The 13,758-nt window shown below is 45.3% G+C and overlaps 1 protein-coding gene and 1 long non-coding RNA gene across 2 annotated transcripts in view; both read left to right on the forward strand.

Moving 5' to 3' along the window:
• LOC141084212 (uncharacterized) overlaps nucleotides 1-10,085 on the forward strand; it is a 70,486-nt gene extending 60,401 nt beyond the window's left edge. Inside the window, exon 2 of the long non-coding RNA XR_012230954.1 lies at nucleotides 8,701-10,085. This is a non-coding gene — a long non-coding RNA (uncharacterized lncRNA). The remainder of the gene's footprint in view (nucleotides 1-8,700) is intronic.
• SLCO3A1 (solute carrier organic anion transporter family member 3A1) overlaps nucleotides 1-13,758 on the forward strand; it is a 680,913-nt gene that overhangs the window by 312,688 nt on the left and 354,467 nt on the right. The gene's annotated exons all lie outside the window — the stretch shown is intronic.

A 13,758-nucleotide genomic window follows, 5' to 3' on the forward strand; every position in this document is an offset into this window, starting at 1 on the left:
TGAGACAGTGACCGGCATTGTGATGAATGGCCGTTGTGTGTCGCAGAGGAGGAGGTCCTCTGCGCTGTAAGCCTGAAATGTTTCTTTGGGACCTATAGTTCCACGAACTTTGTTTAGCTTACGAGGGGTTGAGCTTACAGGGTTGGCCTGAGAGCTTGTCGGGACTGGCCAACCACCTTCCTCCCATCAAGGGGTGTGACTCATGTGATATAGTGAAACTGTAGTTTTGGTCACAAGGTCTGTGTGTTGTAAGGTCCTGAAAGAGGACAGGTCTCTGTGTGTTGTAAGGTCCTGTGAGTGGATCGGAATCCTGAAGAGTACAGGGTGAGAACATGTACTGGCAGAGCCTGTGATGGCTAACTGTGTTGGGGAAGCTACCTTCCTTCTGAGTGTCTGGACTGTCAGGTTTGGCCTGTGGAACAAGTCATTGTGATCCCAGTTAGGCACCTTCCCTGAAAGCCAGGACTGACAAGGAGTCAGTGTGTGGAGCAGAGTTCCAGGAAGGTAAGCGAAGTCAAGGGGATTATAGTAAGGGTAGACAAGTATCTGCTATTGGAACAGACTGGTGGTGCCTTATTATGTTCTATCGATGTTAAGTATGGACTATTCTTGGTGCGGTCTATGATGTCTAAATAAACCAAATAGACTGTTTCATTGAGAAACCGTACCTGTGTGCCTTAATCCCGTTGCCAAGCGAGTGTCCCCAAGCACATACAGTGAGAGCTATCTTGCACCCTTCATCTCATTCACCTTTTTATTATATATTTCTGGCTTCTACCCATTTCTTTTGGTTGGTAGTGATCTCTTTCTCTTCCCTCTGTACTTTCTCTTTAAGAGTTAGTTAGGGTTATTATTAATCATTTAAGATAGCTTTGCAGGTTACATGTTCTAACTTTTGCCAGCAGCAGAGTTCCAATTGGAAGTGAGGATTTTGGCAAGCTGAGGCTAGTTTCACACTAGCGTTCTCAGGCGCAACGCAGGGCCGCCGCTCAGCTCCGCCCCCGGCTGTGCCCCCTCCGGTCAGCTCCTCCTAGGATCGCATGAGCTGCATGTGATCAGCGTACCATATATTTAGTGTTGGGTATGCTGACCGTGCGCTGGTCGTGCGCTGGTCTGATTTTGCTGGCGCTGCGCCCTTTTGGTGCTGCACCTAGCGCACAAAAATGCACTGTATGGCATTTTTGTGTGCTGGGCGCAGCACCAGCAAAATCAGACCACCACACGACCAGTGCACGGTCAGCGTACCCAATGCTAAATATATGGTATGCTGATCGCATGCAGCGACATGCGATCCTAAGAGGAGCTGACCGAAGGGGGCGTGGCCGGGGCGGAGCTAAGCGGCGGCCCTGTGCGGCGCCCGAGAACGCTAGTGTGAAACTAGCCTTAGCACAGGTATTTAACCCCCTGTGCACCAGCTGAGTGGGCAGTGTTACCTCAGGATTGTGAAGAGGAGCATCATCCCGCCCTCCCGCTCCTGTTTCTGTAAAGATATATGTTTGTTGTGGTGTTTATTTGTGGATGGCCACCTAGCTAACACTGGGTGGACATTTGGTTTAATGAGTTTAATATGTTATTTATTAGTGGATTTTAATTCAAGGTTTAAGAATTATTTAATGAAAGTGTTTGGTAATCCAAAATAAACACCACAGCCTTTTACTGCCAAATTCTTTGTGGTCTTTTAGTCTTTCATTGGTTGGGAGTTCACAACTGCGATCCCATGACTGTTCAAACCAAGTAGAGGCGCTCGGTGCATCACGGCGGAGCCATTCATTTATATACACCTTACCACCTGCTTGGTTTCCATCTATCTCCGCCCTTCTCTGGTCCCATTAAGTGAGAACTGTCAGTCAAAGATGATGCAAGGTATAGATAGATGGAAAACAAGCAGTTGGGAAGGTGGATGTAAGGTGGTGATTGACACCGTTGACACTGAGAGGCATGACTTTGTTTGAACAGTCATCCTCTGCTGACAGAGTCCTTTTAATAAACATGGCTTGGAGTGCATTGTGGGCATTTCAGTGGGCTTTGGCTGTGTCTTCTAAGTATAATGGCACATCCCAAATCAAAATGCACTTCCAGTCTAATTTGCATATGGTGTCTGTAGTATACAGTGGGGAAAAAAGTATTTAGTCAGCCACCAATTGTGCAAGGTCTCCCACTTAAAAAGATGAGAGAGGCCTGCAATTGACATCATAGGTAGACCACAACTATGAGAGTCAAATTGAGAAAACATCCAGAAAATCACCTTGCCTAATTTGGCAAGATTTATTTTTCAAATTAACAAAAGTTCATCTCAATATTTTGTTATATATCCTTTGTTGGCAAAGACAGAGATCAAACGTTTTCTGTAAGACTTCACAAGGTTGGCATACACTATTGGTGGCATGTTGGCCCATCAATCCATGCAGATCTCCTCTAGAGCAGTGATGTTTTGGGCCTGTTGCTGGACAACATGGACTTTCAAATCCCTCCATAGGTTTTCTATGGGGTTGAGATCTGGAGACTGGCTAGGCCACTCCAGAACCTTCAGATGCTTCTTACAAAGCCACTAATCATTGCCCTGGCAGTGTGCTTGGAATCATTATCATGCTGAAAGACCCATCCCCATTTCATATGCAGTACCCTTGCTGATGGAAGAAGGTTTGCACTCAAAATTGTCATGATCTGACAGTTTTAAATTGCACTGGGTGAACTTTTTTTACTTTGGAAAGTTCCAAGGTGTCTTGACTGTCCCCGGTGGTGGTTAGTGGTATCACACTTTAGGTTTTTGTGCACGTAATTATGGATCAGGTGTGACACCCTATAAAGGTGTGCTAGGGGTGTGCAATCACTGCCTGTGATATTGTGAGATTGTGTTCACTCTGAGTTGGAGAGCCTGGTGGAAGGATGGAGCTGGAGAGGAGTCCTGCGCAGCTTAGCCAGGGGGGACGTGTTTCAGCTATGGTGTCTGGACGAAGGGCTGGCATGGCGTGGTGGGGTCGCAGTGATGGTGTCAGCGGGAAGTGTCTGCATGGACTGGTGGAGTGGCTACTATGGAGAGTGGCACTCACCATGTGGGACTTGGCTGCTGAGCTGGACTCAAGCATGCTTGACTTCGTGTCAGAAGCTGAACTCTTCCTTGGGACTCTGTTTCTAAGCAGCAGCAACTGGTGGTGGACTCTGCTCCAAGGCTGCACTAAGGTGAAGGATCCTGTTATGGTGATGGATCCAGGTGGAGGAGAAGATGCACGCAGGTGGTGGGCTCTGTTGCTAGGAGCGCACGCAACAGAGCAAAGCTAAGTGGTGTTCCCCCTGTATTGTCTCTTTCCTCATGTGTGTTATTAGTGCAGTGGTGGGATTAGTCTCCGCACCGACCCATTCCCTAGTGAGGGTTTAGGGTCAGGGCGAGCCAGGGCTTAAGGTTCGCGTGCGGCGACAGGCGCGGAGCCTGTATAGGGAACGTTAGGAGTGCAGGGACACTGGCTCAGGGGAGCTTAGGTGGTCTCCATCCCCCCATTCCCTATCGCAGGGCCCACCATTGTAAATGTTTCCCAGGTTCCCCCTTATTATTTAAATTCGCCTTACTGGAGGCGGGGTTTCCAGAATTATTGTATAACGTGTAATACCTAAATTCGCCAGGTGGAGGCGGCGTATCCACATGCACGTTTTATTATTTAAATGCGCCCCACTGGAGACGGTGTTTCCAGGGTCACGTGTGTTATGGGTTCGCCTTGCGGAAACATCTGCGTCCAGACACACGTGGCCGTGACAAAAATCTCACTTGGTGAATGGTTTTTCCCAGCAATGTGCGCTCCTGAAGGATGATGATGGAACTTGATATTCAAACTCAAGAATGATTTTTATTTTTAATTCAAACTAGAATACAACCGGTTTCGACGTCTTAGAGTCTTCCTCAGGTATAATGTCAAGCATAATGAGTATATACCTTTGGAAACTAACTACTACACTTAGAAGCTTGCGCTTCCCATTTTTCTCCTTATAATCCCCTCTTGTTTCACTCAAAATCTCACGATACATGGCTCCATTCATTCTTTCATGTACACGGATAAGTCGTCCTGGTCCCTTTGCAGAGAAACAGCACTAAAGCATGATGTTGCCACCCCCATGCTTCACAATGAGTATGGTGTTCTTTGGATGCAACTCAGCATTCTGTCTCCTCTAAACATGGCAAGTTTTGTTTCTACCAAACAGTTTGACGTTGGTTTCGTCAGACCATATGACATTCTCCCAATATTCTTCAGGATAATCCAAATGCTCTCTAGCAAACTTCAGACAGGCCTGGCCATGTACAGGCTTAAGCAGTGGGACACGTCTGGCACTGCAGGATCTGAGTCCCTTTTGGCGTAGTGTATTACTGATGGTAGCCTTTGTTACAGCGGTCCCAGCTCTATGCAGGTCATTCACTAGGTCCTCCCCATGTGGTTCTGGGATTTTTGCTCACCGTTCTTGTGATCATTTTGACCCCACGGGGTGAGATCTTGCGTGGAGCCCCAGATCGAGGGAGATTATCAGTGGTCTTGTATGTCTTTCATTTTCTTATTATTTCTCCCATAGTTGATCTCATCACACCAAGCTGCTTGCCTATTGCAGATTCAGTCTTCCCAGCCTGGTGCAGGGCTACAATTTTGTTTCTGGTGTTCTTCGACAGCTCTTTGGTTTTCACCATAGTGTAGTTTGGAGTGTGACTGTTTGAGGTTGTGGACAGGTGTCTTTTATACTGATAACAAGTTCAAACAGATTCCATTACTACAGGTAATGCATGGAGGACAGAGGAGCCTCTTAAAGAAGAAGTTACAGGTCTGTGAGAGCCAGAAATCTTGCATGTTTTTAGATAACCAAATGCTTATTTTCCACCATAATTTGAAAAATAAATCTTGCCAAATCAGACAAGGTGATTTCCTGGATTTGTTTTCTCCTTTTGAATCTCATAGTTGTGGTCTACCTATGATGTCAATTACAGGCTTCTCTCATTTTTTAACCGCTTTGTGACCATTGACGGTTGATAAACATCGGCACTAGCAGGGCTTTGCGCAGCGCTGACCTTTGTCTACGGTCGGTGGATTTGTGCTGATCAGGACCCCCACATACCTTATAATGAGGAGATTGCGGCGCACAGCTTCCTGTGACCCCCAACCTCATCAAGACCTGATTGGTTCAGGTCCTGATGATGTCAGCATCACACCAGCCAATGAGACAGATTACTGGGAAATTTTGTTGTAGCTACAAACTTTCCTGGTGATCTGCCTCATAGTAATGCTGTTTCTCCTCTGATCTCCTGTCAGTGAGAGATTAGACGAAAAACAGTGTGACAAGTGCTCCTGACAACAGCTGTGCCAGTACGCGATCTTGTCATAAAGTAAAAAAAAACAAATATGGCAGGTTAGGGTTAGTGCTATAGTTAGGGTTACTGTTAGGGTTAGTGCTATAGTTAGGGTTAGAGTTAGGCTAAAGTTAGGGTTTCTGATAGGGTTACTGTTAGGGTTAGTGCTATAGTTAGGGTTACTGTTAGGTTAAAGTTATGGTTACTGTTACTTTTAGGGTTAGGGTTACTGTTAGGCTAAAGTTAGGGTTACTGTTAGAGTCGGGGTTAGTTTTACTGTTGGGCTAAAGTTAGGGTTACTGTTAGGGTTACTGTTAGGGTTAGGGTTACTGTTAAGCTAAAGTTAGGGTTACTGTTAGGCTAAAGTTAGGTTTACTGTTAGGCTAAAGTTAGGGTTACTGTTAGAGTTAGGTTTAGGGTTACTGCCAGGGTTAGGGATACTATTAGGCTAAAGTTAGGGTTATTGTTAGGCTAAAGTTAGGGTTAGGCTGAAGTTATGGTTACAAATACCAAAGAGAGGCTACTAATGTTACAGCTCATCCACTGAATTAACATATAAACCAAAAGAAAAAATGGAACCAAGAGCGATAGATAAAATATAAAAAATATTTTTTATTGTTATCCAAAATTGGGTAAAATAAAAATTTATAATACATTAGTAACAAAAAAATATATGAGGGAATCAGAGACACCCAGTTACCACACACAGATATAGGTAAGGATAAAAATTGCAGCATATAAGCAAAGGCATGTAAAGGCATCACCCAACACAATTATATATATCCTTCAATAAAAAGACATCATTTGTTCACAATGCTCATATGAAGTGCAGTAGTGCATAAAGGCCATATTTCATGAGAAGGCGTACAAATGAACAGAGAAAAAGGTATATAGAAAAGTATACATATATATATATCTGAATTTATCTATCTCTATATATTTTGATTATAAGGGAACAATAACTTCTCAATATTCGTATAAAGTGCAGTAGTGCATAATACATTAGTCCAATAACCAGACTGAGTCTGGTGCATAAAGAGAAGTATGGTCCTATATCAATCACAACTGCTGACAAAAAGATATAATAGTATCCACCAGTCTGAGAGTATATATTTCTATAGTGGGAAAGTAATCCTAAAATAGGAGCTACTAATTAACCAAAGACATAATAGTATCCACCAGTCTGAGAATATATATTTCTATAGTGGGATGGTGATCCTAAAATAGGAGCTGCTAATTAACCACATACAAGGAGGCTATAAGCCAGTGTGAGAGATGGTTATTATTCAGAGAGATAGAGCCAAGTACATGTCAAAGATAAGTAATAAGTCTGTAAGAAAATACCGACCTATCTGTAGTGTGGGCTATGGACCCCCCGAAGAAGCAAGAAGCGAAACGCGCGTTGGGGTCCTGTAGCCCACACTACAGATAGGTCGGTATTTGCTTACAGACTTATTACTTATCTTTGGCATGTACTTGGCTCTATCACTGTCTGCATTTTCTGGTAAACTACACGGCATCATCAATCAAGTGAAAGAGACGGGTGTGATTTCCAAGGAGTTGGCAACGGCACTAATTGTGCCGGAACCAATCATCCCGACCTTTTATTTGTTACCTAAAATTCATAAGGATGCGTAGACTCCCCCTGGCCGCCCAATTATCTCAGGAAGGGGCAATTATCTGGAGAATGTGAATCAGTGGATAGACTCCAAGCTACAGCCATTAGTTGAGGGGTTGCCATCATTTCTAAAAGACACTGGAGATCTGTTAAGGTGGGTTGATGGTCTTCAATTGGATGAAGATATGATGCTGGTGACAGGTGACGTTGAGTCTTTGTACACCATCATCCGGCATGAAGATGGTATTCGAGCAGTAAAAGTTTTTCTGAGCATGTCGAACCTACCTCTAGCTATAAGAGAATTGATTATTGAACTACTTAGGTTCACATTGTTTCACAACTTCTTTGTGTTTAAGGGGTCTTTCTTCCTACAGCTCCAGGGAACCGCTATGGGGGCATCTTTTGCCCCCGCATATGCCAATCTGTTCCTGGGGCTGTGGGAGAGAGACCTCTCCCTGCCGGATCAGTTGTCACCAGTGTGCCGTGTCCTTTCATGGACGCGGTACATTGACGACATTTTGCTGATCTGGCAGGGTACCTTGGATGGACTTGAGAGATTTATGTCATCTCTCAATGAGAATGATGTAAACATCTTCATCACGTATAAATACCATCCTAAGATGATTGAATTCTTAGATATTCAGTTGTATAAAGATGATAGAGGTGAGGTGCAGACAAGCATTTTCAGAAAGCCGACATCGACTAATATGCTGCTACATTCCACATCATCCCACCCTGGCCATATGATACATTCGGTCCCAACAGGGCAGTTTCTGCGATTACGCAGACTGTGTTCTACAGAGGAGTAGTTTTTCAAACAAGCAGACGATCTTAGTGATATGTTGAAAGAACGTGGGTTTAGCAATCGCATTATTAAGAAAGCCTTTAATAGGGCCAAGTATTCATCTGGGAATAGTCTCTTGTATGAAAATAAACAGAGCAGAACAAAATATGGTAAGCTTTGTCACAGATTATCATTCCCAATTTGCCGAAATGAGAAAAATTATGGACAAGTTCGTGGCATATATTATAAGCGGATCCGATGATCTCTAAATTTGTTCCTCATCGGGCGGCCATCGCAGCCAGAAGATCTAAAAATTTACGGGATCGATTGGTTTATAGCCATTATACAGGTGCCCCAAATCATTCTTTTTTGGATCAGATGGCGGTATGAGTGGGATCGTCTTCATGTGGCCGCTGCGTTGCTTTTGCTAACATAGATCGTGTTGATTCATTTTGTAGCCAAGATGGCTCCCGTGAATTTAAAATCGGAAAACGCATTACGTGCGTTAGTAAGAATGTCATTTACTACGCGGTATGTCTGTGCCGTAAGATCTATGTAGGCATGACAACACGGCAATTTAAGATAAGTGTTAGAGAACACGTACTTAGTATTGAGGCAGCAGTGGCCACTGGAGATATACTATCTCTGGAAACGATTCCCCGCCATTTTAGAAAATATGGCTGTGATGGAAGCTTGCTCAGAGTGAGGGGTATTGATATGCTGGAGGAGGGTATACGGGGAGGCTGTGTCTTTAAGAGGTTGGCCCAGTTGGAGTCCAGATGGATTTGGACCCTTGGCACGGTCCATCCATCTGGACTCAATGAAAATATCAGTTACGCCCCGTTTTTATAAATGGTTGGTTATTTGCATCTTTAAACTTAAATATCCCTAATATGGTTTTCCCATGATTGCTGGAGGGATGCTCGTTGCTCATTATTCTCATTTTTAACTTTTTATTTTTTAATTTTCTATTTGTAGTACCTTGCTATTATCCTTTTGGTGTTTCTGGAGATCCCATGGCGGAGCCACGTTTGGTAGACATACGGACCACACAAAAGGAGATCAGTGTGTTTAGAGACATTGTGACAACGTCATAAAACTGGAGATATGAGATATCTATGAAGATGTGTTTAGTATGTCTACATGTTATATGCACATGTGAATATATATGAAATTGTATAATGAATATGTAAGGGCAGCATTGTGTGTATGTCACATCTTTGTAATGTATTACCCCTGTGTATATCTGATATGGTTGACGGTTCTAGACACTTATGTATGTCCTATTGGATTTAGTATTTAACTAAGTGTACACTACTTCTGTGGTCGTCCGGTCTATATTATAGTATATGGTAATATGTCCGCTTTGTTTCATAATTTCACCTGTTGTTTTTAATTGTATGTATGCACTGTGTGAATGTCGTTAGTGTGTAACTAACTGTTTCTGCGCCTCTGCCCTGTACGCGGATGTTGTCCATTCGCTGCGGTGTCTGCTGGCCTTTGGCGTCTATGGCTGTGGACTGGCCCGCCCTGGCCCTGCCCACAGTGTGACGCTGACGCCCGCTGGCATCGCCGTCGTCCAGGCAGCGTAGCGCGTCATTTCCGGGCAGACAGTGCACTTCCGGTCGCACGCTTATGTACGCGGTGGCCAGGGGATATTTAAACAGTGACATATGAACTGAGAGTTAGGCCCCTTGAGAAAGGAGTCCGAAACATGCGTCGGGACGGATGCGCCGGTCCACGAGGAGACAGCAGCTAGTATTTCCACCACCCAGGAGGTAAATTTATCAATATGAAGTGCAATGTGAGGATTATGCTGGGTATTAGGAGGATCATAGGAATGGTGGATTAATGGGTCTAGACTGGACTTGCAGTGGATTGCTATTAATTACTGTGAGTGGTAGCCACTGGGCTTATTAAATTGCAAGTAGCAATGGGTAAACCCTAATAAGATGTATGCAGGCTGTCTGAAAGGTGTTTAATGCCTTCTGCGATATTCCCATTAGGGTTGATCCTTATACTAACCCACTGGTCCTTGTGCCATATTGGAATGATTGGTTGTGTTATATTATCGCAGATAAGGTCTGTATAGTATCATTCATTATCCATTTATGGCTACCATCCATTAAAGGACATACAAAGGGGATCACTTATTAATACCTGTGGAAAATTACTGTTGTAGTGTAAACACCTCACATAATTGTTGGTTATTTTATACATGGCTGCCCTTGTTGGATCTGTCGCATCATATGTGAAGCATGAGTGACGAGTGTCATGCACTATTCCGTCGTCTTTAATAAATATTTGGCAGTATGAATTTTTAATTATGTATTTCAATAAAAATTGTGTTTCTTATGAGAAAATTGCCTTTTGATCATCACTTTTTTGTGTCGGTGCACTTCATATGAGCATTGTGAACAAATTATGTCTTTTTATTGAAGGGGATATATATATATATATATATACATATATATAATTGTGATGGGTGATGCCTTTACATGCCTTTGTTTATATACTGCAATTTTTATCCTTACCTATATCTGTGTGTGGTAACTGGGTGTCGCTGATTCCCTCATATATCTTTTTGTGACTAATCTATTATAAATTTGTATTTTATCCAATTTTGGATAACAATAAAAAATATTTTTTATATTTTATCTATCACTCTTAGTTCCATTTTTTCTTTTGGTTTGAAGTTATGGTTACGGTTAGGCTAAAGTTAGGGTTATTGTTAGGCTAAAGTTAGGGTTAGGGTTAGGCTAAACTTAGGGTTGGGCTAAAGTTAGGGTTAGGCTAATGATAGGGCTAGTGTTACTCTAAAGTTAGGGTTGGGGCTAAAGTTTGGGTTAGGATTGAGGCTAAAATTAGGGTTAGAGTTGGGGCTAGGGTTAGGGTTGGGATTAGGGTTAGGGGTGTGTTGGGTTATTTTTGTGGTTAGTGTTATGTTGGGATTAAGGTTAGGGGTGTTTTGGGGTTAGGGTTATGGTTGGATTAGGGTTAGGGGTGTGTTGTTGTTAGGGTTGTGGTTAGTCTTATGGTTAGGGTTGGGATTAGGGTTATGGATGTGTTGGGTTAAAGGTTGGAATTAGAATTGGTACAGGTTCTCCAAATGTGTCGTTGCGTTCGATCTCAATTCCAGCCAATTCTGTGTTGAAAAAGTCAAACGGTGCTCCTTCTCTTCTGAGCTCTGCCGTGCGCTCAAACAGTAGTTTACCCCACATATGGGGTATCTGCGTTCTCAGGACAAATTGCAAAACAACTTTGGATGTCTAATTTCTCCTGTTACCCTTGGGAAAATTAAAATTTGGGGACAAAAATATTTTTGTGAAAAAAATGATTTTTTATTTTCATGGCTCTACGTTATAAACTTCTGTGAAGCCATTGGGTGTTCAAAGTGCTCACCACATATCTATATATGTTCCTTGGGTGGTGTAGTTTCCAAAATGGGGTCACTTGTGGAGGGGCTTCTACTGTTTAGGCACATCAGGGGCTCTGCAAATGCAACATGACACACGCTGACCATTCCATCAAAGTCTGCATTCCAAAACGTCACTACTTCTCTTCCCGAGTCCCACCGTGTGCCCAAACAGTAGTTTTCTCCCACATATGGGGTACCAGCCTACTCAGGACAAATTGGACAACAACTTTTAGGTCCTATTTCTCATGATACCCTTGTGAAAATAAAAAATTGGGGGCTGAAAGATCATTTTTGTGGAAAAAAGATTTTTTATTTTCACGGCTGTACGTTATAAACTTCTGTGAAGCACTTGGGGGTTCAAAGTGCTCACCATACATCTAGATAAGTTCCTTGGGGGGTCTAGTTTCCAAAATGGTGTCACTTGTGGGTATTTCCACTGTTTAGGCACATCAGGGGCTCTCCAAATGCGACATGGCATCCGATCTCAATTCCAGCCAATTCAGCATTGAAAAAGTCAAACGGTGCGCCTTCCCTTCTGAGCTCTGCCGTGTGCCCAAACAGTGGTTTACCCCCACATATGGGGTATCAGCATACTCAGGACAAACTGCACAACAACTTTAGGGGTCTAATTTCTCATGTTGCGGTCTAAGCCGCAAAGCATTACTGGGAACGCGAGGCCGGGTGCGTGGAAAGAAGACAGGAGGCCGTCGGAAGGTGAGAATAACTTTTTTTTATTTTTTAATATTATTTTTGTACAGGGCCGCGGCAGTGATTGGTCGCGGCTACAGGGCCACGTTGCTGATTGGTCGCTGACAGAGGGCTGCGACGCTGATTGGTTGCGGCTAAACGGAAAAGGGGGTGAGGGGACCATGCATACCAGGAAAGGAGGGTGAGGGAACCATGCATACCAGGATTGGGGGGTAAGTGGACCATGCATACCAGGATTGGGGGGTGAGGGGACCATGCATACCAGGAAAGGGAGGTGAGGATACCATGCATACCAGGATTGGGGGGTGAGGGGACCATGCATACCAAGAAAGGGGGGGTGAGGGGACCATGCATACCAGGAAAGGGGGGTGAGGGGACCATGCATACCAGGAAAGGGGGGTGAGGGAAACATGCATACCAGGATTGGGGGGTAAGGGGACCATGCATACCAGGATTGGGGGGTGAGTGGACCATGCATACCAGGAAAGGGAGGTGAGGATACCATGCATACCAGGATTGGGGGGTGAGGGGACCATGCTTACCAAGAAAGGGGGGTGAGGGGACCATGCATACCAGGAAAGGGGGGTGAGGGAACCATGCATACCAGGATTGGGGGGTAAGGGGACCATGCATACCCGGATTGGGGGGTGAGGATACCATGCATACCAGGATTGGGGGGTGAGGGGACTATGCATACCAAGAAAGGGGGGTGAGGGGACCATGCATACCAGGATTGGGGGGTGAGGGGACCATGCATACCAGGATTGGGGGGTGAGGGGACCATGCATACCAGGATTGCGGGGTGAGGGGACCATGCATACCAGGATTGGGGGGTAAAAGGACCATACATACCAGGATTGGGGGGTGAGGGGACCATGCATACCAGGATTGGGGGGGTGAGGGGACCATGCATACCAGGATTGGGGGGTGAGGGGACCATGCATACCAGGATTGGGGGGTGAGGGGACCATGCATACCAGGAAAGGGAGGTGAGGATACCATGCATACCAGGATTGGGGGGTGAGGGGACTATGCATACCAAGAAAGGGGGGTGAGGGGACCATGCATACCAGGATTGGGGGGTGAGGGGACCATGCATACCAGGATTGGGGGGGTGAGGGACCATGCATACCAGGATTGGGGGGTGATGGGACCATGCATACCAGGATAGGGGGTTGAGGGGACCATGCATACCAGGATTGGGGGGTGAGGGGACCATGCATACCAGGATAGGGGGTTGAGGGGACCATGCATACCAAGATTGGGGGGTGAGGGGACCATGCATACCAGGATAAGGGGGTGAGGGGGCCATGCATACCACAAATGGGTGAGGGGACTATGCATACCAAGAAAGGGTGGTGAGGGGACCATGCATACCAGGAAAGGGGGGTGAGGGGACCATGCATACCAGGATTGGGGGGTGAGGGGACCATGCATACCAGGATTGGGGGGTGAGGGGACCATGCATACCGGGATTGGGGGGTGAGGGGACCATGCATACCAGGATAGGGGGTTGAGGGGACCATGCATACCAGGATTGGAGGGTGAGGGGACCATGCATACCAAGAAAGGTGGGTGAGCGGACCATGCATACCAGGATAGGGGGGTGAGCGGACCATGCATACCACAAAAGGGGGGTGAGGGGACCATGCATACCAAGAAAGGGGGGTGAGGGGACCATGAATACCAGGAAAGGGGGGTGAGGAGACCATGCATATCAGGATTGGGGGTGAGGGGACCATGCATACCAGGATTGGGGGGTGAGGGGACCATGCATACCAGGATTGCGGGGTGAGGGGACCATGCATACCAGGATTGGGGGGTAAAAGGACCATACATACCAGGATTGGGGGGTGAGGGGACCATGCATACCAGGATTGGGGGGGTGAGGGGACCATGCATACCAGGAT

Source organism: Dendrobates tinctorius, unplaced genomic scaffold (genome assembly GCF_039654945.1).
Source record: "Dendrobates tinctorius isolate UK_male_01 unplaced genomic scaffold, ASM3965494v1 ptg000022l, whole genome shotgun sequence".
NCBI classification, from domain to species: Eukaryota; Metazoa; Chordata; class Amphibia; order Anura; family Dendrobatidae; genus Dendrobates; species Dendrobates tinctorius.